The 24,844-nt window shown below is 41.0% G+C and overlaps 1 long non-coding RNA gene across 1 annotated transcript in view; it reads left to right on the top strand.

Annotated features, from left to right (window-relative positions):
• The window catches only part of LOC140593914 (uncharacterized), a 46,369-nt gene extending 23,657 nt beyond the window's left edge, over nucleotides 1–22,712 (top strand). The window contains exons 2-3 of the long non-coding RNA XR_011994340.1: nucleotides 19,085–19,344; nucleotides 19,857–22,712. This is a non-coding gene — a long non-coding RNA (uncharacterized lncRNA). The remainder of the gene's footprint in view (nucleotides 1–19,084; nucleotides 19,345–19,856) is intronic.
• The last annotated feature ends 2,132 nt before the right edge of the window (nucleotides 22,713–24,844 follow it).

Below are 24,844 nucleotides of genomic sequence, written 5' to 3'. Positions count from 1 at the left end.
ACTAATTCTAAACCATCTTTTCCAAAAAACAGAGAAGGCAAAAACACTTCCTAACTCATTACATAAAGCCCATTACCCTGGTATCAGAACCAGAAAAAAAGGGTACAAAAAAAACGAAAACAAACAGACCAGTATCTTTTATGAACACATAACTGCAAAAATTCTCAACAAAATATTAGGAAATCAAATCCAGCAATGTATAAAAAGAAAACTACATCACAACCAAATGGGATTTATCCCAGGAATGTAAGCCCATTTAAGATTCAAAAATAATCAGTGTTATCTAGCATATCAAAGGTCTGTAGAGGAAATACCACATCATCATGTACTTAATAAAAAAAATCAATAAAATTCAATATTCATGATTAAAAAACTCAACAAGCTAGAAATAGAAGGGAACTACATCAGTCTGATAAAGGGTATCATGCTTAATGGTAAAAGACTGATACCTTCCTCCTAAGCCTGAAAACAAAGCAAGGATGTCTACTTTTATCAATCCTACTCAATATCATATTATAAGTTCTAGATAGTACCATAAAGCAAGACGTAGTAATAAAATACATCTAGCTCAAAAAGGAAGAAATAAAATTGTTCCTATTCACAGATGATATAATTGTCTGTATAGAAAACTTTAAAAAAATAAAAAATAATAAAAAATAAAGAAATCTCAAAATAAAAACCCACCCCTCTTAGAATTAATAAGTGAGTTCAGTATGACCATAGGATTCAGGGTTAGCCTTAAAACGACTGTGCAAAAAATACAGACAATCCATCTAGAAAATGGGCAGAGGATGGGACACTTGGGTGGCTCAGTAAGTTAAGTGTCTGACTTGGGCTTAGGTCATGATCCCAGGGCCATGCATTGGCCCCCATGCTCAGCAGTGGGTCTGCTTCTCCTTTCCCCTCCATCTGCTTGTGCTCTATTTCTCTCTCTCTCTCTCTCCCAAGTAATAAATAAAATCTTTTTTAAAAAATGGGCAGAGGATCTGAATAGATATTTTTCCAAAGAAGGCATTCAGATGGTAAATGGGTATGTGAAAAGATGCTCCATGTCACTAATTATCAGGGAAATGCAAATAAAATCCATAATGAATATCACCTCACACCTATTAGAATGGCTATGATCAAAAAGACAAGAGAGATCAAGTGTTAGTAGGGATGTAGAGAAAAGGGAACCCATGTGTACTGCTGGTGGGAATGTAAAATGGTGTAGCCACTCTGGAAAACAGTATGGAGCTTCCTCAAAAAATCATAAATAGAACTACCATATGACTCAGCAATCCATTCTAGATATTTATTAGAAAAAAATGAAAACAGGGACGCCCGGGTGGCTCACCAGTTGAGCTGCCTGCGTTTGGCCCAGGGCGTGATCCCAGAGTCCCAGGATCGAGTCCACATCGGGCTCCCTGTGTGGAGCCTGTTTCTCCCTCTGCCTGTGTCTCTGCCTCTCTCTCTCTCTCTCTCTCTCTCTCTCTCTCTCTCGATGTCTCTCATGAATAAATAAATAAAATCTTTAAAAATAAACAGAAAAAAGAAAAAATGAAAACAATAACTCAAAAAGATCTATGCATCCCCATGTTCATTGCTGGATTATTTACAAGAGCCAACACATACCTCAGTGTCCATTAATAGATGAATGGATAAAGAAAATGTCACACACACACACACACACACACACACGGAGTATTTTTCAGCCATCAAAAAGAATGAAATCTTACCATTTGCAAGAACATGGACGTACCTTGAGGGTACAGAGTTAAGTGAGACAAGTAAGAAAGAGAAAGACAAATACCATATGATCTCACTTACTGTGGAATCTAAAACAAGCAAAACAAAACAAAACAAAACCCAAGCTCACAGATTATAGAAAACAGGTCAGTGGTTGCCAGAGGTTGGGGAAGGTGGAGCACAAAATGGGTGAAGGGAGTCAAAGGTACAAACTTCTAATTATAAAAAAAAGTCAAAAAAAAAGTCAGAGGGATGTAATATATAGCATGATGACTATAGTTAATAATACTATATTGCATATTTGAAGTTTGCTAAGAGAATCTTAAAAGTTTTCATCATACACACAGAAAAATGTTATAACTATGTATGGTAACAGATACTAACTTGACTTACTGTGGTGATCATTTCACAATATATATAAATATCAAATCATTGTTGTATACCGCAAGCAACTATCATGTCATATGTCAAGTATACCTCGATAACAAAAGAGAAGCAAGGTAGAACTATTAGTTCTATTATCTGTAATATAACTGTTGGCTATAGAACTGAATTATACAGTACTATATATCTTGCTGTTTTTAATTCACTTATTCTCTACATAAATATGGTTAGAGAAAAAATCAATTATATTTCTATAAACTAATAATGAACAACTGGAACCCAATTTTTATTTTTTTAATTTATGTTTTAAAGATTTATTTATTTATTCATGAGAGACACAGAGAGAGAGAGAGAGGCAGAGACACAGGCAGAGACACAGGCAGAGGGAGAAGCAGGCTCCATGCAGGGAGCCCGAGTGGGACTTGATCCCGGATCCCGGGATCACGCACTGAGCCAAAGGCAGACGCTTAACCGCTGAGCCACCCACGCATCCTTGGAACCCAATTTTTAAAAAAAAAAATCCCACCTACAATAGCTCAAAAATATTTAGTTACAAATCAAGTAAAACATGTACAGGATATATATGGTGATAATCACAAAATTCTGCTTAAAGTAGTTCATAGAAAACCTAAATAGAGACATACCATATTCGTGGATTGAAATACTGAATATAGTTAAAATATAAATTCTTTACAGATTGATCTACAAATTTAGTGATATTTCAATAAACATTCCAGCAGGAGTTTTTTGTTGATAGACAAGATAATTCTAAAATTTATAATTGCAAAAGAAAAGGTGAAAAAAATAACAAAAGATAAGGTGAAAAAATAAAGCTGGAGAACTCATACTACTTATTTTAAGAATTATTACAATATGGGGCACCTAGGTGGCTCAGTAGTTGAGCATCTGCGTTTGGCTCAGGTCGTGATCCTGGGGTGCTGGGATGGAGTCCTGCATCAGACTTCTCACAGGGAGCTGCTTCTCCCTCTGCCTACATCTCTGCCTCTCTCTCGTGTGTCTCTCATGAATAAATAAATAAAATCTTTAAAAAAATGAATTACCACAATATTGCTTAAGACATTTGAGACAATGTATTTGGCAGAAGGATAGACATATAGATCAGGGAAGAGAATATAGTTTAGAAATAAACATGGCCAATTCATTTTTGACAAAGGTAGAAAGGCAATTGAATGGAGAAAGGATAGTATTTTCAACAATTGATGTTGCAACAAATAGATGTATATACGTTCAAAAAATTCTGCCTCAACCTATACCTCATACCTTATACAAAAATTCATTTAAAATGGATAATAAAGGATGCCTGGGTGGCTCAGTGGTTGAACATCTGCCTTCAGCTCAGGTCATGATCCAGGGGTCCTGGGATCAAATCCTGCATGAGGCTCCTGCAGGGAGCCTGCTTCTCCCTCTGCGTGTGTCTCTGCCTGTCTCTCTGTGTGTCTCTCATGAATAAATAAATAAAATCTTAAAAAAAATAATAAAATGGATAATAAGTATTTCAGAAAAATAAAGAAGAGAAAACCCTTGTGGTTTTGTGTTACAGAATTAGTTCTTAGCTACGACACCAAAAGGCCAATCCATATAAGAAGAAATGATAAATTGTATTTCATCAAAATTTTAAAAATTTGCTTTGCAAAATACATGAAAAGTCAGGCTACTAACTGGGAAAAAATATTTGTAAATCACATATCCAATGAAGGACTTGTATACAAAATATATAAACAACTCTGAAACTCAACAGAAGGAAAACAAACAACCCAATTTTAAAATGGACAAAAAATTTGGACAGACACTTCACAAAGATAAACTGATGGCAAAAAATCAAAAACAAAAAGCAAAACCCCAGGGTGAAAAGATATTCAACATCACTGGCAATCAGAGAAAGGCAAACTAAAATCAAAATAAGATTACCACTACACACATTAGGAGGGGGAGGAGTCTGTCAGTATCATGTGCTGGCAAAGATAGGGAGCAACTGGAAATCTCGTACACTGATGATGGGAATGTAAAGTGGTGTAGCCACTGTGGGAAACAGTTTAGCAGTTTCTTATAAATTTTAAGACACAATTACATAAGCGACCCAATGATGTCACTCATACGTATTTACTGTAATTATAAATAAATGTGAATATAAATTTACATTTAAATGAAAACATGTTCACACAAAAACCTGTACAAAAATGTTTATAACAATGCTACTGAGTCGCACATTTAAAAATGGCTTAGGCTGTCAGGGTGGCACAGTCAGTTAAGCGTCCAACTCTTGATTTCAGCTCAGGTCATGATCTCAGGGTCGTGAGACCAAGCCCTGCATCAGGCTCCACCCTCCGTGGGGAGGCTGCTTGAGATTCTCTCCCTCTCTCTGTTCTGTGTGCTTTCTGTCTAAAATACATAAGGCTTTTTAAAATGGTTTAATTTTTTAAAAATTACATCATGTAATTTCGACTCAAAAAAATGAAAAGAAAAAAACCATACCATACCTCTGTTTTCTTTTTTTTTTCATACCTCTGTTTTCTGAGGAAAAAAAATGTTTATAACAGCTGTATTCGTAAGTGCCAAGCACTGAAAACAACCCAAGTGTCCTTTGACAGTAAATGAATAAACTACCTACAGTACATTCATACCAAAGAATACTACTCAACCATTTAAAAAAAAATATTGAGACACACAACAATTGGGATGAATCTTACAGGCATTATGATGAGTGAAGGAAGTCAATCTCAAAAGGTCATGATGTATATGACTTCATGTGACAATTTGGAAATGGGAAAATTATAGGGAAAGATCGTTAGCTGTCAGGAATTAGGAGTGGGGGGAAGGTAGGACTAAAAAAGGGGTGGTTTTGTTATAAAAAAAGAGAGGGTTTTGGGGTGATGGAGCTGTTCTGGGTCCTGCCTATGTGGTGGTTCCATGATTCTATGCATGAGCTAAAACTCATAGAATAGTATACCCTCCAAAAGTCAAATTTATGGTATATGAATATAGAAATAAGTCAAAACCATCATCTTAACAACTGCTACCCCCAGCACCAAAAAGAAACAAAACCAAAAGAAGACCCAATATTCCTTCCCTACATTCTATTATGATTAATATGGTCCAAACTGATAGTCAATTTTGAGTTTTTATTTTTCCTACTATCTCTGCATAAAGGCATCATGTTCTGGTGATTTTAGAATCTGAAAGGTCTTTAGAATCTGAATTAGTTCCCTCCTTGCTGAACCCACTGTGACTTCCCCATTTCTACACTTTAGGAGTGGTAGTCTGGATTATTTTTGTAGCCTCTTAAATGGTTTCCCCATTTGCAGTTTCAATTTGTCCCCTGAAATGGCATCAGATCTGCCACATGCTAATTTCTTATTTGAAACTATATTTAAATATCCTACAATGACCTACCAACAGTTCCAAGATGCAGTCCAAACCCTCCATATTCCTCAAGCTAGCGCCACCCTTCCTTACTTCCCTGCCTTTAATTCATGCTGTTCCCTCCTCTTAGTCTTCTTTTTCCCTTTGAAAACAGTTCCTATCCTATCTAAGGTCTGGTTCAAATGTCATTGTCCCTAATGTTCCCCACTTCCTCCCCAGGGCCCCCTGGCACTTTTCTATCCTTCCAGGGAAATACCCAGCATGTGATGCATCTATTATAGTCCCACCCACCTCCCCACAAAATGGTCAGCTACTTGAGGTATGGGGTCTCATGTATTTCCAGTGCCAAACACTGCGCCTGACAAAATGGCATTTGTTGAAATTACATTAGAATAATTGATATCAGGACACCTGAGTGGCTCAGTGGTTGAGCATCTACCTTTGATTCAGGTGGTGATCCTGGGGTCCTGGAATCAAGTCCCGCATTAGGCTTCCCACGGTGAACCCTTCATCTCCCTCTGCCTATGTCTCTGCCTCTATCTCTGTGTCTCTCATGAATAAATAAAATCTTTAAAAAACGAATAATTGACATCAACTTAATAAAATATCAGTTTAACTTTTGCTTTTCACTCCATTGTCCTGGAGACACAGCTTCAGTCATGTGTAGATTTCCACCACCACCACCACCACCACCCCCAGTTTGTTAAGAATCCTTACTGGGAGTTTACTCTGTGTAAAGCATGGGTGAGAGGTGGGAGAGGAATATGAGAGTTTATGGGGAAAGGATGGATACATATACTGCAAGAAGCTAATAATATTCAAGCAAGATTAATGCCCCCTAGATCTTGACTCCTTTTAATATTTATTCTAATACCATTTTTCCTCTTTAATAGAATATGAGAGTCATTCAGATTTCAATAATTCAGAATATATTCCTGACTTGCATATGGGTTAGTTCTCTAACCACATTTGCTGTCCTTCTGGAATAATTTCTTGCTTTCTGCTATGGGCCTTCATTAGTTGTCTTTTCTCCTATTCAATCAGTTCTTGTCTTCATCCACAATTTTTCTTTCACTATATGATTATATTTGTATTGTTTAAAAATATTTTTGGATTTCAAGTATCAGAGATATGCTCCTTTAATCTGAAAAGACTATGTAACATTGTCATTCAAACTTTGAGGAAAATCAAAAAAGGAAAGTATTATCCCTGAACTCCTAAATGGAAGAGCCAACCTGTGCTCCCCCCACTCATTGTCAGGTGTTTGAACAGCACATTACTGCAGGGATTTAGTTGCATTTAAAAAGTGTTTGGAGATAAAACTGCCTGGTCTTTTTTAAAACATGGGGTTTTTATTTTTAAGGCCAGTAGTAAATTATAGTTTTTAAGAAAGATACTACAATCTTGGGCTCCATCTAAAAAAAAAGCATCATATTGAACAGTAGCCAAAGCTCTTGACATCCAACACTAAAATATTTTGAGCCTCCTCAAATGCATGTACTTTTACTTATTTATAAATTATATATATGTATATATACATATAAGCTGTACTAATGTACAACTATGTATATGTACAACAGTGCTGAGCATTATAAACCATGCATAAAAATGAATATTTAAAGAATGAGATTAAATATAAATAAGAGAAGTTCTAATATTTTCTTTCTATACCCCAATAAATTATACTGTATGTCCAGTAGGGTGTGTGCACCATACTTTGAAGACCATGCATATAGACCATATACCCTTTCTTGGAAAGCTGTTGGGTTGTTTTAGGAGGGAGGCTGACAAATGAGAACAAGTCACAAACAAACTGAGTATGACAGACACAGACAGGAGAGGGGTCCAGCTCACAATTCCCCAGCAACCACATCCATGCCACGCTTTCTTTCGTTCTTTTGTTAGCCAGCTCTAACTTCTAGGTTATAAGCGGAAGCTCTTGGCCCAGGCTGAGCTCATCAACCTCTTTTGTGCTTCACTGGCTTGAAGTGAAGAGTCTAAAGATGCACAAGGTCCTGGCCATTGCAATCTGTAGAAGTCCTTTTACGATTGATTTTTAGCTGGAAGATGAGCTCTTTATAAAAACCTCTAAAGGTAGGGGCACCTGGGTGGATCAGCGGTTGAGCATCTGCCTTCAGCTCAGGTCTTGATCATGGGATCCTAGGATCGAGTCCTACATCAGGCTTTCTGCAGGGAGCCTGCCTCTCCCTCTGCCTCTGTGTGTCTCTCATGAATAAATAAATGAGATTTTTTTTAAATAAATGAGATATTTAAAACAAAACAAAAACCTCTAAGGGTATTAGCTTGGAATTGCTGGCAAATATACTCCATACTCAATGGAAAATGGTCATCCCCATAGAAGAAATATCAAAGCAGTATGCCTTTATCATGGGTTGGTTTTGGAGCCCATGAATTATTCCTGCTTGTGCTTAAAACTGGTATGAATTGGATTTCTGTTGCTTGCAACAAAAAGAAAAGTTTATAAAAATCAGCAATAAAGACCTTGGGGGATTAGACATCATTTATTCATTCTAAAAATATTTATTGGCCTCCTTGTCTGTGTCAGTTACTGTTCCAGCTGCTAGAAATAGAGCAATGAATCATAAAACAACAACAACAACAACAAAGCTGCAATGACGAAGCTTATATTGTAGTAGGGGAGACAGAGAATGAATAAGACAAAGAAAAAAATATCCATATTATTGCACAAAGTAATAAAAAAAGAAATTTGGGTAGCAGGGAAACAATGTATTTGTCTAGGATGGCCAGGGAAGGCCTTATTTGAAATAGTCAAGGGAACAAGCCATGAAAATGCTTGGGGAAACAATGTTCTAGGCATAGAGAACAGCAAGTGCAAAGGCCCTGAGGCAGGCCTGCTATGTTACAGGTACAGCCAAGAGGCTAGTATGCCTGGAGCAGAAAGAACAGGAAAAAGGGTAGCAAGACAAAAAGTTAAAAGGACCAGATCGTGTAGCACCTTGTGGGCTCCTAGAGGCCTTTGGCTTTACTTTGTGTGAGATGAAAACATCTACAGGGTTTTGAGCAACAAAGGTGACTGCTTTAGCTATCTGCAAATGCATTATATGAGAAATCTGGATAGAGCTGGGAATATCAATCCCAAAGTGCTCTCAGGAGGATCCATCAGGGCTTCCCAGGTCTGAAAAGCCGGTTTGTGCAGGGCCATTCCCTGATGCTGAGGAGAAACATCTGGACCAGTAACACAAGAATGAAGGCTACAGGGTGTCAAATTTCAGTTCAGTCGTTGCTGACATCTGCTCTGTCACAGGCTCCCCATCCCCACTCTTCACTATAAAATCCACAGGTGATAGGGCTCTAAGCATCAAATAATCACCCATAGCACCTAAACATTTTGCCTCTCCGGAGTTTCTTGTGGCAATTTTGGTCCCAAACAATTCACATTAGCCATCCATAAAAAGAACCCCAAAAATAAACCAGCTTTTTAGGACTATTTCTGCCCAATGTTCAACATTGTTGGATTGTGATGCCAGAAAGATCCAATCTTAAAGGTGCCCATCCTGCAAGTAAACCCCATCCAAGTGATATGAGTCCTTCATTCTGATGTGAGCCTGCCTGAGATAAGAAAATGCATTCAGGGAAAAGCATTGCTTAAATTTCTCCAGTCTCCAAAAGGAGCCCCACATCTACTGAGTATGTTTTTTGCCTACTGAATATTCAACATGACCCACATATGGTCCTTGAACTCATGGAATGTAAGAACAGACAGGGACCTCTATGTTTATCTCATGGGAATGCAATATTGGCTTCACCACAATTGCCAACTCTGATGGATTGGTATCGACTGTCTGGAAATCTGTGATGAAAAGCTGGTGGTATTTGCAAGGGAACCTGGTAGATGAGCAAGGGACTGGAGCTGAGCAGTAATGTACCTCAAGTCTGCCCTGCTGATTCTAACCCAACCCCTCCACTCTGCAGATCATAAAACCAAAGCTTTCACTGTCCCCACTGGTTAAGGGAAATGTCAAAGGCCCAAGCTCAGACGCAGTGTGATTAATCTACACTGCTAAAATATGGCTCCAGATTTTGACTCAAGACACTTAGGGCCAACTTTAGGAATAGGTAGCTACCAGTATGGTTTCAAATAAGTCTCCAATACCTGTGGCAAAGGGTCCTTAACCTCTTTCCAATCCCCCAATTCCACAGTTCCACATCTAATAAATTTTAAGTTTTTCTTCTTTGAGACTCTTTTTGAATTAAAATGTTAACATCCTTGGAAGAGGCAACAGGAAATGATTTAACTGTTGTCTCTGTTAGTATGAATAATATTATTAGATATTGTCCAGTAAAAAGTCTTTCTTAATGGTGTCATTTAAATTTAGAAAAAGATCGCTTAAAAAAAAAGAAAAACAAAACCAAAAACCAGTTACACCCAAGGTGGGTGGATGAAGTTTAAGCATTAAGGACACTCGACTACTAATGTGACAGGGTGGGAACACTAGGAAAAAGTTGAGTGGAAGCAGTGCAAGGCCAACTTTGGCACACTTTGCACTTCTGCCTGGAGCCAGTCCTATTCATATCATTTCAGTGTCGAATTGCTAAATGATTTGCATCTTCCAAAGGAAGCCATACTAGATTCAAATTATCTTTCATTGTCCAATATACAAGTCATTGTACTTAAAAAAAAAAAAAACAAGCATAAATTACAGCCAGATATCCTCATTCATCCTTTACTTTCCAAGATCACTTATGAAAAGACTCTCTTACCCTCAGACCCCTTCCCTTATCTTTTCCCGCTGTGATGATAGAAAAAGAGTTGTCCACAGGGACCAGACAGCTGAGAAGAAGGACAAAATAGGGCCAGGTTAAAGATCAAGGCAACAAACATGGGGTATCAGGAAAACAAGAGAAAAGGGTGAGGACTGTGGCATGCTGGAAAGACCATGAGCACTTCAAGGGAGTAGTTGTTCAACTCATTCCCGTCATGAGATTGAGGGCCTCAACACCAGGCCTTGCAGTTTTTCAAGAGTCAGGAACATTTAGCTTCTTTCATGAAACATCCTGTTTTTTAAAGTTGACACTGAATTTTCAAAAAAGCTAAATGTGATACAAGCTGATCATAGACATCTTTGGCCAAGTTTGGGTTACTGGCAACTGTGCTACTATCTCTGCTTTAAGGCAGGGTTTGGCAAACTATAGCCCTCAGGTCAAGTCTGGCCCCTGTCCACTTTTGTAAATAAAGTTTTATAGGAACATAACCACTCCCATTCATTTATGTGTAGTCCTCGACTGCTTTCATGCTAATTACAGCAAGGTTGAGTATAGCTGTGTCCAAGACCATCTGGTTCACAAAGCCTAAAATATTTACAAATTTACAGCTACTTTTAGAGAAAATGCTTATTGATTCCTTGATTTGGGGTCTTGAAATTAATGGACTTTCCCAAGATCTCTGATTTGTCCAACAGGTCAGCTGGCCACCTTTATTAAATGAATGAAGAAGGAAGAGCCTCAACAACTTTCACTGGCCTGTTTGTACCACAGACAGACACATACGTGCCAGTTAAAAGAGAGAGAGAGAGAACTGGTTGCTTTGCCTTCACAAATAGAATAATCAACTTGAATATGAAACAAGCCAGGAAATAACAGAATAGTGGTTTTATGGAGACTGAGTATCTGAAGCAGCCACACCTGTGTTAAAACCCACCTCTGCCATCACTAGCCGTGAGGTGTGCAGCTGAATACTTGACTATTATGAGTGGCAGCTGCATCATCTATAAAATGGTAACATTATTAAGTTAATAATAATACCTACCCTGCAGATTTTATGCTGAGGCTTAGAAGTAATGTATGTCAAGCATCCGGCACTTAATAAAAGCTGTATAAAGATGTAGCTAGTAGCCTCACTGGTGATAATAATAACAGTACCTCGAAGATAACAGTAACAGTACTTTTGCTGCCCGGTACATTATTTCTCTCTCTCTCTCTTAGATTCTCTTTAATAAAAATAAATGACTCTAGGGTCCTTGATGTTTCAAAGGAAGATTCAGGGGAACTAGAAAATTTCCTCCTTTAAGACACTGTTACTTATTACAGGGACCGGAAAGAGAGTCTCTTTGATGTAGATGATCAGTAAACGTGCAGAATGAGAGTGTTCAATAAATGGGGGTAGATGTTGTGTTGATGAATGAGTGTATGGCTGAAAGAATCAAAAATAGTGTACAAAATCTTAAGTTGGAGTGTAGTATTTTTCCTTTGCATTGTTTCTGAAGATATTGTCACCAAGCAAAATTAAATTAAGACAAATCCTAACTGTGAGATCATCTATAAGGAAACGGACTCTCTATAACAGTGACTACAAGGAAATCAATCAGTTGGGGTGGGGTGGGTGGGGTGAGAGGAAGTCCTTGATTAAAAGAGACTCAAGAAACATAATGACCTAATGCAATGCACAGTCCTTGACTGGATTCTGGTTTGAACACATCAGCTCTAAAATAACTTTTGGGGACATTTGAAAAATTTCAGTATATACTGGGTATTAGATAATATTAGAGAATTGTTAACAATCCTGTTAGTTTGATAACAGTATTATGGTTATGTCATTTTTAGGGTTACATAATGAGGCTTTTAGGGCTAAGATGTAATAATGAGTGTAATTATTTTCAAAAACTTCAGCCAAAAATTTAAAACAGAACAAATAAACAAAGAAAGAGAAAAGTTACAGATGCAGGAAAAAGTTAACAACTCTGAAGTCTAAGTGATGGATGTACTTGTCTCTCTACATTTCTGATGTTGTAATTTCATAATACATGATATAATGTAAAAAAACTCAATAAAAGTGATCTCTTTCCTGAGTTCTTAAGGATACTGGGTTATATTTGTTGTATTTGGAGATTGTTTCCAGGGCTGGGTTGACCTTTCATCCACAACAGTAAAGTCATCTTGTTCTTGAACCCTATGAATTTTAGCAATAAATAATAATAATAATAAAACATTAATACTGATGCCTGACTAGCTTAGTCAGTAGAACATGTGACTCTCGATCTCAGGGTTGTGATTTCGAGCTCCACATGGGGCATAGGGCATACTTTTAAAAAATGTATTATTACTAATAGTGTGAGTTTCAGTCTATTAGTTTATGATTGCTGCTGTAACTAATTCCACAGACATAGTGGCTTAAACAACATAAAGTTTTATCTTAGTTAGTAGTTTGGTAGGTTGGAAGTCCAACACAGATTTCACTGAGCTGAAATCTTTGGGTCGACACCTGGAGGCGCTGGAGAGAACTCCTTTCCTTGTTTCTGGGGATCACCTACCTTCCTTGGCTCATGACTCCCTTTTCCATTTTCAGAACCAGCAACTTCAAATCTCTCTCATCTTTCCTCTGCTGTCACAGTTCTCTCTCACGTCATCTAGACAAGGGGTCTGCTCTTACCGACCTGTCTGATTGACCTGGGCCCATGTGGGTAATCCAGAATCATCTCCCTACCTCAAGGTCTATAGCCTTATTTGCATCTGCAAAGTGCCTTTTTTTTTTTTTTTTTTTTTTTTTTTTTTTTGCAGGGGGAGGCTGATATATTCATAGGTTCTAGAATTAGGATGTGGATAGTTTTGGGGCAGGGCATTTTTCTTCCCATCATGAATACTATTGATCATAACACATGATTTCCCAAGTAGTGCTAGTATTTACTAAAATAACTGCAGCAGTAGCAGGTACCATTCCCTGAGCATCTAAAATATGCCAAGCACATGCTAGGGGCTTCTGCACATGTTCCCAACAACCGTCACACCGGAGATTGGTTCCTTGATCATCCATTGATCATTCATTGATCATTCCCATTCTGTAGATGAGGACACTGACGTTCAGAGAGCTTGAGCTGTTTCCCAAAGTAGGAACTTGAATCCAGGTCAATCTGATCCTGAAGGTCAACTTCAGTTCCTTCCAACTATTTTCCTACCTCCAATGTCATAAGCACCTTCCTGCATCTCTACTATCTCCAGTACTTTAATTGATGTATGTTTTGCTCACCCACTGACTGGCCACACTTCTTTTTTTTTTTTTTTAATATTTTATTTATTCATTCATGAGAGGCACAGAGAGAGAGAGAGGCAGAGACATGGGCAGAGGGAGAAGCAGGCTCCCTCTGGGGAGCCTGATGTGGGACTCGATTCTAGAACTCCAGGATCACGCCCTGTGCTGAAAGCAGACACTCAACCGTTGAGCCACTCAGGCATCCTGGACTGGCCACATTTCAATTATCCCCTCACTTCATCTCTTTCACTTATTTCATATTTTTCTTCTCACCTCTATTTAAAAGAAATATTTCAATTTCCTATAAGATTTATTCTGGAAAAAGCCCTCTCAGATACTTAAGCAAATACTGTCACCATTCTGGGAAAAGTCATTTGCTTATAGAAACTGATGGGGAGAGATATCACCTATAAAACATTTGACTTGGAAATTATGTGGTTGTTGGACCAGATATGTTCAAAGTTGGGGTTTTATCAGAAAATGCTGCTTAAGAGAAGTCACAGAAAGAAATTCATTAATAAAGAGCCAGTGCCCCTTGAGATGGGCTGACTGGGCTCGTTGCCTTTGTGGTTTGTCAGAGAGGAGAGCAGAGAGGTCTTGGAGGATTGGATATTGCAGATAAATGAGTAAGTTAGAACCGCCGCTCATTCATCTTGAACAACCTCAGCATCTAGGGGCTTGGCTCTTTCCGACCAAACTCCCTCCTTCCCTCCTCCATGAGAGCAAGGCAAAGTTACACTAAGGTATCTTTCAATGCAGAGATTGTACGTTATCCCAAAAACCATAAAACGAATCCTAACTTGTATGTTTTTATTTCAAAATGGTTCATAGCAATTCTACTCCTTTGAGAGTTCTACAAATTTTTATAGTTATTTTATCTAACAAGCTTTCCACAGAGAACTTGATTTAGCATACACATTTGTTTGAATGCTTAATTTTTTTCTCAAATAGTCACAGAGGCTGAAATTCCAAGATGCTTCTATTTGTCTATTAGAAAAAAAATTCTTTACTACATATAATCTCTCCAAAGTGTATTTAATCCCAAGTCACAACATCCACACCTCTTTTTATGGATGCAATGCTCCTGAAATCACAGGCTGGGAGATGGGTCATTTGCAGATCCAGCCCTCTGTATCATCAGTTGCCTTTCTCCTTTGTTTTCTGTCCAGCAACTCACAGACTTTGTCAAATCAAACTCAAGATAAGTGATGTATGAACATTTCATCATCTGGGGGAAATGGGGAAAACTTCAGTCAAATAAATAATTTGGTAATTCAAACACCATCATTCCACATGCACATTCTGTTCATCTCATAAACGGTACAACCCTCTAGTCAGTTGGCCAATTGGCTCTGAAAAATTACATATAAATCTCCAACTCCTAAATGCTGGTAAGCACCTCTTAATTTAATTTTTCTCCTTTTATGAAATAGGAATAGTATAAACACAAGATGGGAGCACTTAACGCTTCTTCTAGCATCATCTTTCTGGAGCTGAGAGGGCTGCCCAGGGCCTTCACACATAGCCGCCTCTTTGGTTTCCAACTCAGCTCTTCTCAAGACATTTTTAGGGCCTCCTCCAGAGGCTTAGGCCCAAACAGATGTCCTTCTCGCCCCCACTTCAAACTGGTGTGGCATGAAGAAACACAAGAGAGAAGGAAAAAAAAAAAAAAGCTTTGGTAACCATGTGTCACAGTATACAAAGTGGTTCATATATTAAGGGAAAGTCAAAATGAAAAATCAGAAAATGTATAGCTAGTTCATGAGCATCATGAAAAACAGCTTCTAGCAGCTTCTCAGCTAACCCAACGAGGTGTGCACCTCAGATGATTACACTGAGGATAACGTGCAAACTGGCTGGGGTTTTGACTTCAGGGATCAAGCTTGAACATCCAAAACCAAGGTTTCTCAACCTCGACACTACTGACATTTCAGATTGGATCATTCTTTGTACTATGTGTTGGAGGATGTTCAGCATCCACTAGACACCTATAGCACTGTATTTGCAGTAGCCGAAAATGTCTCCAAGCACTGCCAAGTGTCCTCTGGGAGCAAAGCCATTCCCAGGTGAGAACTCCTGACCTAAGACATGAGTTTTGATGATACATGATGCTCAAGTGAAGGTTTCATAAGTTGGACCTAATGAACTTTTTGGGATCCTGTGGCTGGACTGGTTCCATTTTAGAAATTCAAATCTCCAGAAACTTACTCTTCAAAGGGACCAAGAAGAATCGTGTAGCTCATGCACATCACTTTACAGATCAGGACACTGAGGCCAGAGACAAAAGGAGTGCCTAACTAAAGTACTTGATTCAATGGCAGCCAAAGAAAGGGTGCTGCACAAGGCCAGGGGAGGAAGAGTAGGGGACAGATGGAGGAGGGAACAAGTGACTGTATGAAGCCCAGTCATATTGAGATATGGTTTGAGAGGAGCAAACTGACCAAGTGCAGTGAAACCTGTAGCTCTCAGCCCATCTGCATTTTACAACCACTAGGGAAGCTTTATCAAAGACGAGACTCAAGCCTGGGCTTTACCTCAGACCAACTGAATCATAATCTCTGGAAAGGAGGCCTGGGCTTTGGTACCTTTTGAAAAAAACAGATCTCTCCAGATGCACCTCTAAGTAGCCAAGGTTGGGCTAGAGATGGACCTGGAGGGAGATGCACTGTAGACCAGAACTTCTGAAGACCTAGTGATTCTGGTGGTTTCAGAGCCCATGTGGATGACTTCTGAACTACCCTCAGGAAGAAAAGATCATCAGGATCTCTCTGTGACCAACAAGGGCCACTTCCCTTCCTGCAAAAGCAAAATCATTATCACAACCAAGTCTCTGGCTTGCAAAGATACCTCACTTGGGTCAAGCCAAGAACCACCAATCCTCCCTCATCCATGTACTCATCACAAGGCCTGAGTGTTTCTAGGTACTAATAGCAGCAGACTGGCTGATATATAGGATTTATTCATGTTGGGCAGATGTGTGTTTGTAGCAACTCTATTTGCATGAGAATAACATTCTGCATGGGAAACTGGGCATGCAAATTTAACCCTGATTTGGCAACTGCAGGCCTAACATTGCAGAAATGAATATATCAGCTGCTTCCTCTGGCTTTCAGCTCCTAAACCCTGAGAGAAACCCGAACTCCTACTTCCTACAATCCACTTCTCGCTTCCCCAGCCCACTCAGCAACCTGCATTCCCTCTTTCTGGGGAGCCCTCTTAGCAACCGTGGATCCCATTGTGGGCCCTGCCACCTGAGCGTAGCACGCAGAACGTCATGGAGAACTCTTCTGAACCTGAGCCCCTGAGGACTTACACTATCACCAGGCCTTCCCAGCGGTCCTTCTGCCGGGTTTCTCCAAGGTGTTGTAGTGGACATCTGTTGTTTTTGTCTGCCGGGCCCACATTCCTCCTCCTTCTGGTAACAACACCCTGGTTTTTTGCTTTTTTTCCTAAGGAGCCACTGTTTCCCACCCTCAGTACTTAGGGTACAGGTGGAGCTGTTTTACCCTTAGCCCAAGGTGTGGAATTAGAAGTCAGGTCTGGCTCAGTGGAACCCCTGAAACTGGCCACAGAGAGCGGTTCGAAGACAGGCAAATGAGCCTATCAGGACCAAGAGGCTGGATCCCAGGAGGGGTGCCATTTTTGCTGAAAGGGTCTGACTCCTACCACAGAGAGTCCTAAGAGGGTAGAGCTTGGGCTGGGCTAGGAGAGCTACCTAAGAAGCCTGTAGAAGAGAAACAGGAGCCAAGAGGTGGACAGATTGTGAGCGACCTAGGCCCCGGATTGTGGCTTGAGCTTCTAGTACAGTCCTGTCTTAAGCCACCAACCTTATTCCCGACACTTGATTTCCTGTAATCAGTTAATCCCTTTACGCTTAAACCAGTTTAAGGTAAGCTCCTGTCACTGGCAACTGAAATAGTCCCGAGATAGGGGACTTTCTCTGATAATCAACCACTTGCAGTTCACCAAATTCATTCCTTATTCTAAACACCCTTTCCTTTGGACTCCTAAAAAAAGATGGCTGAAGATTTCCAGATTCTTGTCACCTATTATGTCCAAATCTCCCCAGCCTGACAGTTCAAGCTTGCTGTAACCTGAACTGAGTCAGCTTGGCCAGCCTTTTCCCAATCCCTTCCTTCTGGTATTTTCTACTCTTGTCTGCGCCCCCTGCAGAATCCCCCAACCCATCCCTTCCTGGATGTGCCCATCCACTTCTCCCATGAGGGTCTCACTAAGCTTCTAGTCTCTGCTCAAATGTTAACCTTTCCATCAAGTGTTTTGTGATATCACTGGCTCAAAGCCATGGTTCCTTCGTCTGAACTCCTGTACCTTGCTGCATAGACACTTCTCTGCTCAGTGACATGTGGCATACCATGATGGCCCAAGGGTAGCATCCAAGAACATGCTATTTTTTTAAAGATTTTATTTATTTATTCATGAGAGACACACAGAGAGAGGCAGAGACACAGGCAGAGGGAGAAGCAAGCTCCCTGAGGGGAGCCCGATGCAGGACTTGATCCGGGGACCCTGGGATCATGACCTGAGCCAAAGGCAGACGCTCAACCACTGAGCCAACCAGGTGCCCCACAAGACACACCATTATTACAAGCATATTGACATACAACTTAGTTCTTTATGCCCATCTCCTTCATCTGGCTACTAAACCATAAGTCTCTTGAGGGTCCATGTCTGAGTCATCCTTATTTCCCTCAAAGCACTAAGAAGACATGTCACTGAACTAGTAAGTACCGTATGGATATTTTGCAATTACCTTGTTAAATAGAGGGTCAGATTCTACGTTGCTGATGGGGAGACCATGAGGTAGAAGCCCAGAACCAGTTACAAGGCATTTGAGAAGAAATGGGAAATTTGGGATAAAATGGGATATAAATCCAGTGCAGAGAGCAAAGCCCAGGCTTTGGAGATGACCAGTTTCAGTCCAGAGTCTGGCTTTGCCACTATCGAGGGATCTTGGGCCAATTTTCTCGACTCCCCAAATCTGTTTCCTCATTGGTAGCATGAGGTTTCTAGAATGGGAACTCCCAGGGGGCCCAGGAGGTGTAAATAGTGCAGCACATGCAAAGCATTCCACTCGTTACATGACACATAGTATGTGTTGAGGAAGGAGCAACCCCAGGAGATGGCGTGAGGTGCCGTGTCCGGTGCAAGATGATTCCCTCCTGCCCTATTCCACTTCAGTGGCCCACCAAGTCTGGAGGAGTGGATAACCAGGTGCTTATTTGCTCCCCAACTCTACCTAGGTCTAGAAATGTCAGCTTTCCACCTTAGGTAAGCTACATCGCTCCCTCATTTTTTTCTTAAAAGTGATCATTCAAAAATTTTCTCTATAGTTTCCGTATATTTAATTTTTTTTCTCCATATTTTCCCCTTTACTGGCTGAGCATGCTGTTCCAGGGCACCCAACTGTCCTCTTTTAATTCCCCACTCGCCAACCTTGGTCACTTCACCAATGCATCCAACTGTACAGGGTTTTGGAGAAAGCTCAATGGGACAACACTTGTGATAATCCTTCCATGGTGCCTGGGGCTGAGTTGGTGATCCAAGAATATTTCCATCCTCTTTCAGGTCAGTCAACAAGTATTTATCGAGTGCCCTTGAAGGACCAGGGACTGGCTGCCTGTGGGGCTCCAAGGTGAGCCACCCAGACATGTGTTTCTGCAAAGTCTCCTTCCTCACAAGCGGACAGGAGAACCAAGCCTGGAACTCCGCGGGTGCTCTTCTTCCCCAACTGGCTCCTGCTTTATTAAAATTGCAACATAAAACAGAAAAACAACCACCCTTCCTTCAAGAAGGAGCTCATAATTACCTGCCCCAGTCACTGGGAGGTGAGTATGTTCGCTGCTTTTTAATTATATTGGCCTTATTGTTTCATAAGAAAATAAAAAACAGTCTCAACAGGGAGACGGCACGGAGCGGAGGAAGCCAAACATAACTTATGCACCTTATTAAAAACAATTAGGGATTGTTTGATGAAGCAGATTCGGCTCCAGATGGCCAGCCTCCATATAGCCATGGTTCAGATTTCTTCTCACCTTCCCCCAGCCTCTTCCCGAGTTTTGCATCATCAGTTTTCTTAAAATACAAGGATGGGATTGTAAGGGACGCTGTTCCCACGTTCATGCCTCTTCTCTTCTCGGTGGCAACCGAGTTGTTTCTGCACTAACATTTATTGGCTTCCTGGATCGCCGTCTCGGTCCCACTCGCGGGTTGCCAGGAGAAAGGTTGAGAGACACTTCATCAATCTCTTCAGACCTCGAGGTTTGCCTTGCTGGGTGAGCAGGTTTGCCTGAGGGGACCTTGGGGACAAAATATTCATCACCATGCAACTTAATTTTAGGCATCAGAAGACCGGGAGGGATATAGAAGACCGCTGTGCTGTCACCCTGGCCGCCTCGCCCGGACTCGCTCCTCCCTTGCCATCTCCACTGCTGCGCTTCTCTGACGCCTGAAGCCTGGACATTGTCCCCCACACGGCACATGGGCATCAGCTCCGTGGCTTTGCCTGTGCCCTGCCTTCCGTGCAGATCGCCCCTCTGCCGCTTCTTGGCACAGCTGATTGCTGCCCACCTCAGAGTTTGCAACTGAGGCATCACCTCCCTCCCCGGCATTCCATCCAACTCCTAGGCCCGGGCCTGCGGTTGGTTGCTCCCGTGGATTTACACTGCAAGCCTCCGTTCAGGGGCCGGTTTTCCTCAGTAAACTGCCAGCTCCTTGAGTGCAGGGACTAAGCTGTATGGATCACCATCTTCCCCACCCTCGGCACAGTCCAAGGACACAGTATGGGGGTTCTCCATCCTAATGATCTACTGGAACCACTGGGTTGCGTTTTGAAAATAAGCCTCCCAGAGGCTTAGGAGATGGTTTGGGGGGTGGGGAGCACAATCTTTTTTTAAGCAGCTCCTCAAATGGTGCTCGTGGACAGTAAGGGCCGAGAACCATTGCAGCTGTCACTCCATAAACATTTGGAAGAGTGTGCTCATCCGTGCTGGGGAACCAGAGATTTCTGGTTAATGTAGAATGGGTTCTTACAGGCCATTCCTGACTCTGAGGAATCTAGACATGCAGACAAATGAGGAGCAATTTATTTTCCCGTGTTGCTTACTTATTCTCCAAAAATGAAGAAAGGGGAACAAACGGAAAGGCGTATGAAAGAGCAGAACATCCATCAGCAGAGGATGGTTAACTAATTATGGCGCATATATTGTTATCACAGAGCAGCTGTCTCGGTACAGATAGGGACCAATACCCAGGACATGTTGACAAGTGCAAAAATAAGGCACAGAGCAAACTTCGGTGTCTGCTGTGGGTTGAATTGTGTTCCCCAAAAAGATATGTTGAAGTCCTTACCCCTGGCACCTTGGAACGTGACTTTATTTGCAGAAGCAATATGTTAAGAGGTGACCCTGCATGATTAGGGTGGGCTCTCATCCAATGACTGGTAGCTTTATAGGTTGAGGGAAATTTTGACACAGACACAGAATGCCAGGTGAAGATTGGAGTGATACATCTACGAGCTCAAGAATGCCAAGGATTGCTGGCAACCACAGAAGCTAGGAGAAGCATCGAACAGATGCTACCTCAGAACCTCCAGGAAGAACCAACCCTGCCAACAACTGGATTTTGGACTTCTAGCCTCCAGACTGTGAGAGATAAGCTTCTGTTGTTTCAAGCCACCCAGTTTGTGGTGATTTGTTATGGCAGCCCCGGGAAACTAACATAGTAGCCTACCTAGTATTCTGTGGGAATGATCTGTCTATCACTCTCCCTCTCTATCTTTTAATACAGAGACTCTTTCTGAAGTGATATCCAAGAAACTGAAGACAAACATGGCCTCCGGAATTAAGAAGACGATGGCTGGGAGCAAGAGAGAGAAACAGATTTCTTTTTCACTTTTTCAAGAGTACAAAAGTATTTACTTGTACTTTTTGATATTTGTGCTATATTCACATGCTATTTATTCAAAAATCAACAGTTTTGCAATTATTGTAAGAAAGAGATGTATGTATATACACACATCTGTATTTTTACAAGCTATAAAATATATTTTTTATATATATAAATATAACAAATAAATAATATAAATAAATATCATAACATAAATATAATATATAAATATATATATATTATAGCTTGTGTCAGCCGCAAAAATGGCCCAACAGAGTTGCTTGACCTCTCGGAGCCTCAGACTTCACATCCAGAAAATGGGTATAATGATAGTAACTGCCTTACACACAGCTCATGATGTACCTGGAGGAGTGCCTGACACAGGATCTTGTCTTTATGGCCAGTATGTGATTTCAGTGTTTCAACAACAGTTAAAATCCAAACCAGGGGGAATCCCTGGGTGGCTCAGCGGTTTGGCACCTGCCTTCGGTCCAGGGTGTGATCCTGGTGACCTGGGATCGAGTCCCGCATCCGGCTCCCTGCATGGAGCCTGCTTCTCCCTCTGCCTGTGTCTCTGCCTCTCTCTCTCTCTCTCTCTGTGTCTCTCATGAATAAATAAATAAATAAAATCTTAAAAAAAAAATCCAAACCAGGAGTCATGAGTGGAACCCCAAGGAGGCCAGACCAGATTGTGGCAGCAGCTAGTAAAGCTTGCATGCTACTGTGTGTGCTGCACAAAGAAGGTGCTCTTCATCAGGGAGTCTCAACAGCAGAAGTGTTGCATTGGGGGCTGGATAATCCTGTGTTCGGGGTGCTGTGCTACACACAGAAGGATGTTCTCTACCTACTAGATGCCAATAGTATGCCTCCTCCGGTTCTGATAATAAAAAATGCTTACAGACACTTGCCTACTATCCTCTGGTGTGCAAAACTGACGGCAGTTCATTGTCATCAGGCTGCAGAGCAGTGTTTCCCAGCATGTGTTACCCACACCAGCAGCATCAGCACTAGAAGGGAACATGTCAGAAATACAGAATCTGGGCCCCGTCTTAGATCTAGTGAATCTGAACTTGTATTTTCAGAAGATCCTCATGTGATTCAGATGCACATTAAAATTTGATAAGCCTTGATGTACATCAGTGGCTCTTCCCTCTTCTCTTAAACACAGGAATCCCTGTCCCTTTGGTTAAAAAACACAGATTACTGGGTCTCACCCAACATGCTATAAAGACTTTCTAGGAGAAAAACCTGGAAATTGATTTTTTTTTTACATTTTATTTATTTATTCATGAGACACAGAGAGAAAGAGAGAGAGAGAGAGAGAGGCAGAGACACAGGCAGAGGGAGAAGCAGGCTCCATGCAGGGAGCCCGACATGGGACTTGATCCCGGGTCTCCAGGATCAGGCCCTGGGCTGAAGGCAGCACTAAACCACTGAGCCACCCGGGCTGTCCCTGGAAATTGATATTTTAAAGGGATTCTTATGATCAAGAAGGTTCAGGAAACTCTACAGTGTTTCTACAGAGGGAAGAAATTTAGCAGTTACTTTCTAGAACTGCCTAGAGAGTGTCTTGGCTCACTCTCTCTGAATATTCAACAAATCCTAACTGAGCACTGACTAAGAGATGGGCAGTTATAAGAGACATGTTTCTTTACCAGCATAGATCTTACTGCCTCAGTGGTTGGTAGGTACTGCCCTGAAGAGTAGAGAAGCAGAGTTTAGGTGCCTTTGTTTGAACTCCTGGATCCAACTGTATCTGAGCCCTTTGTCTTCCAAGTCACATAAGCGAATACAGTCTGCCTTTGCTTACAACAATTTAAGTTTGATTTCCAATCGTTCATCTATGAGAGTCTCAATCAACATACCACCCTCTAAGGTCACAAGACTTATTTTCTTATGAAGCCAGCTTCTAGTCCCAACACGGATTTCCATGAAGCTCTGTCCACAGGGAGACAATATAGAGCTCACGAGAATCTGGTACCTTCTGTAGCTATGGATAGCATAATAAATGAATTATATTCTGGCTTTATACATCAGTGACTTATGAGTTTGGTTCCCATGAGTCAGTATTCCAGGCTTTAACACATCTGGGTATACTTAGCAAACTGAATATCCAAACCAGTTCCTGCAGTAAAGTGATGCCACACTCGCACCCCACTATTTTCAGGCAGGATTTCTTTAAATAGCAAAAGTGGTTAAACCCAGCTGGTCTGTAGAACTCCTTCCAACATAAGCAATAGAAAGGCAAACTTTTCCTTTCCTTCTCTTACTTATAACTTCATTTATTTACATCAAGCTTATCTCTTTTTGTCCCTTTACCTCCTTTGACCTCTAAAATATCTATAGTCAGGGTTCTGTTTTCATGGTCACTCTCCTAAGCCCATATTTCTTTGTAAGATTTTGCTTCCTGTTTCTGGTCTTAAGAATTCACACAATGGGGCACCTGGGTGTCTCAGTCGGTTAAGTGTCTGCCTTCAGTTCAGGTCATGATCTTAGAGTACCCAGGATTGAGCCCCACAAGGTCATGCTCTCAGAGTCCCAGGATTGAGCCCCCAAGGTCATGATCTTGGAGTCCCATGGTCAAGCCCTGATCGGGCTTCCTGCACAGCAGGGACCCTGCTTCTCCCTCTCTTTCTGCACCTTCCCCTAGCTCGTGCACTCTCTCTCAAATAAATAAATAAAATGTTAAAAAAAGAACTCACACAAAATGGTGCTTGGAACTCCTTCATCAGCTGCTCCATTGCATTTTTCTCAACATACAACTTGCTGCACTGATACCATTTCTTTCCAAAGTTCTGTTTTTCCAAAATAATTGCTACCATTAACAGCCATGGCCCGAACAACACACTTACCCAGGTGTTTATTCCTGGATCTAGACATTTAATGGCATGCCTACTTCAATCCATCACTGCCTTACAGGGAACTACAACACAAGTGGTGCTCATGTTCCCCACTGGTTGGAACTTAAATAAACTCAAACTTTTTGGAGGGCAAACACAATGTGTAGAGAGAACATTTACCCAACAATGGCATATCTGTGGATTTGTCCTAAAACAGTTGTAAAATAAGGATGCAAAGTTGTCTGATCAAAGATGTTAGCAATGTTTATAATGCTGGCAAACTGTATTACCCTCAAGGTCCAATCACAGAGAATCAATAAAAAAAAATCCAGTAAATATAATCACTCAAACTCCTATATTATGCAACTGGTGAAGGAACTCTGGTTCAGAATCTGGTAGTCAAATAGTGGTGAGCTCAAGTTCTTTCCTTGTGTGTTGGGGTGGGGTTAGTTGAAACGGAGGTCAGAGGGTCAAATATCAAACAACTCTGTTTGGGAAGGAGACATGGGCAGGTCCCTAAGTCATCATGGCCCAAACTTCCTAGATAGGCTAATGAACTAGATGCCATTAAATTGGAAGATTCCCGGAACTGCCATCATTG

This window comes from Vulpes vulpes, chromosome 9 (genome assembly GCF_048418805.1).
Source record: "Vulpes vulpes isolate BD-2025 chromosome 9, VulVul3, whole genome shotgun sequence".
NCBI classification, from domain to species: Eukaryota; Metazoa; Chordata; class Mammalia; order Carnivora; family Canidae; genus Vulpes; species Vulpes vulpes.
This window is presented reverse-complemented; position numbering and strand designations above follow the sequence as displayed.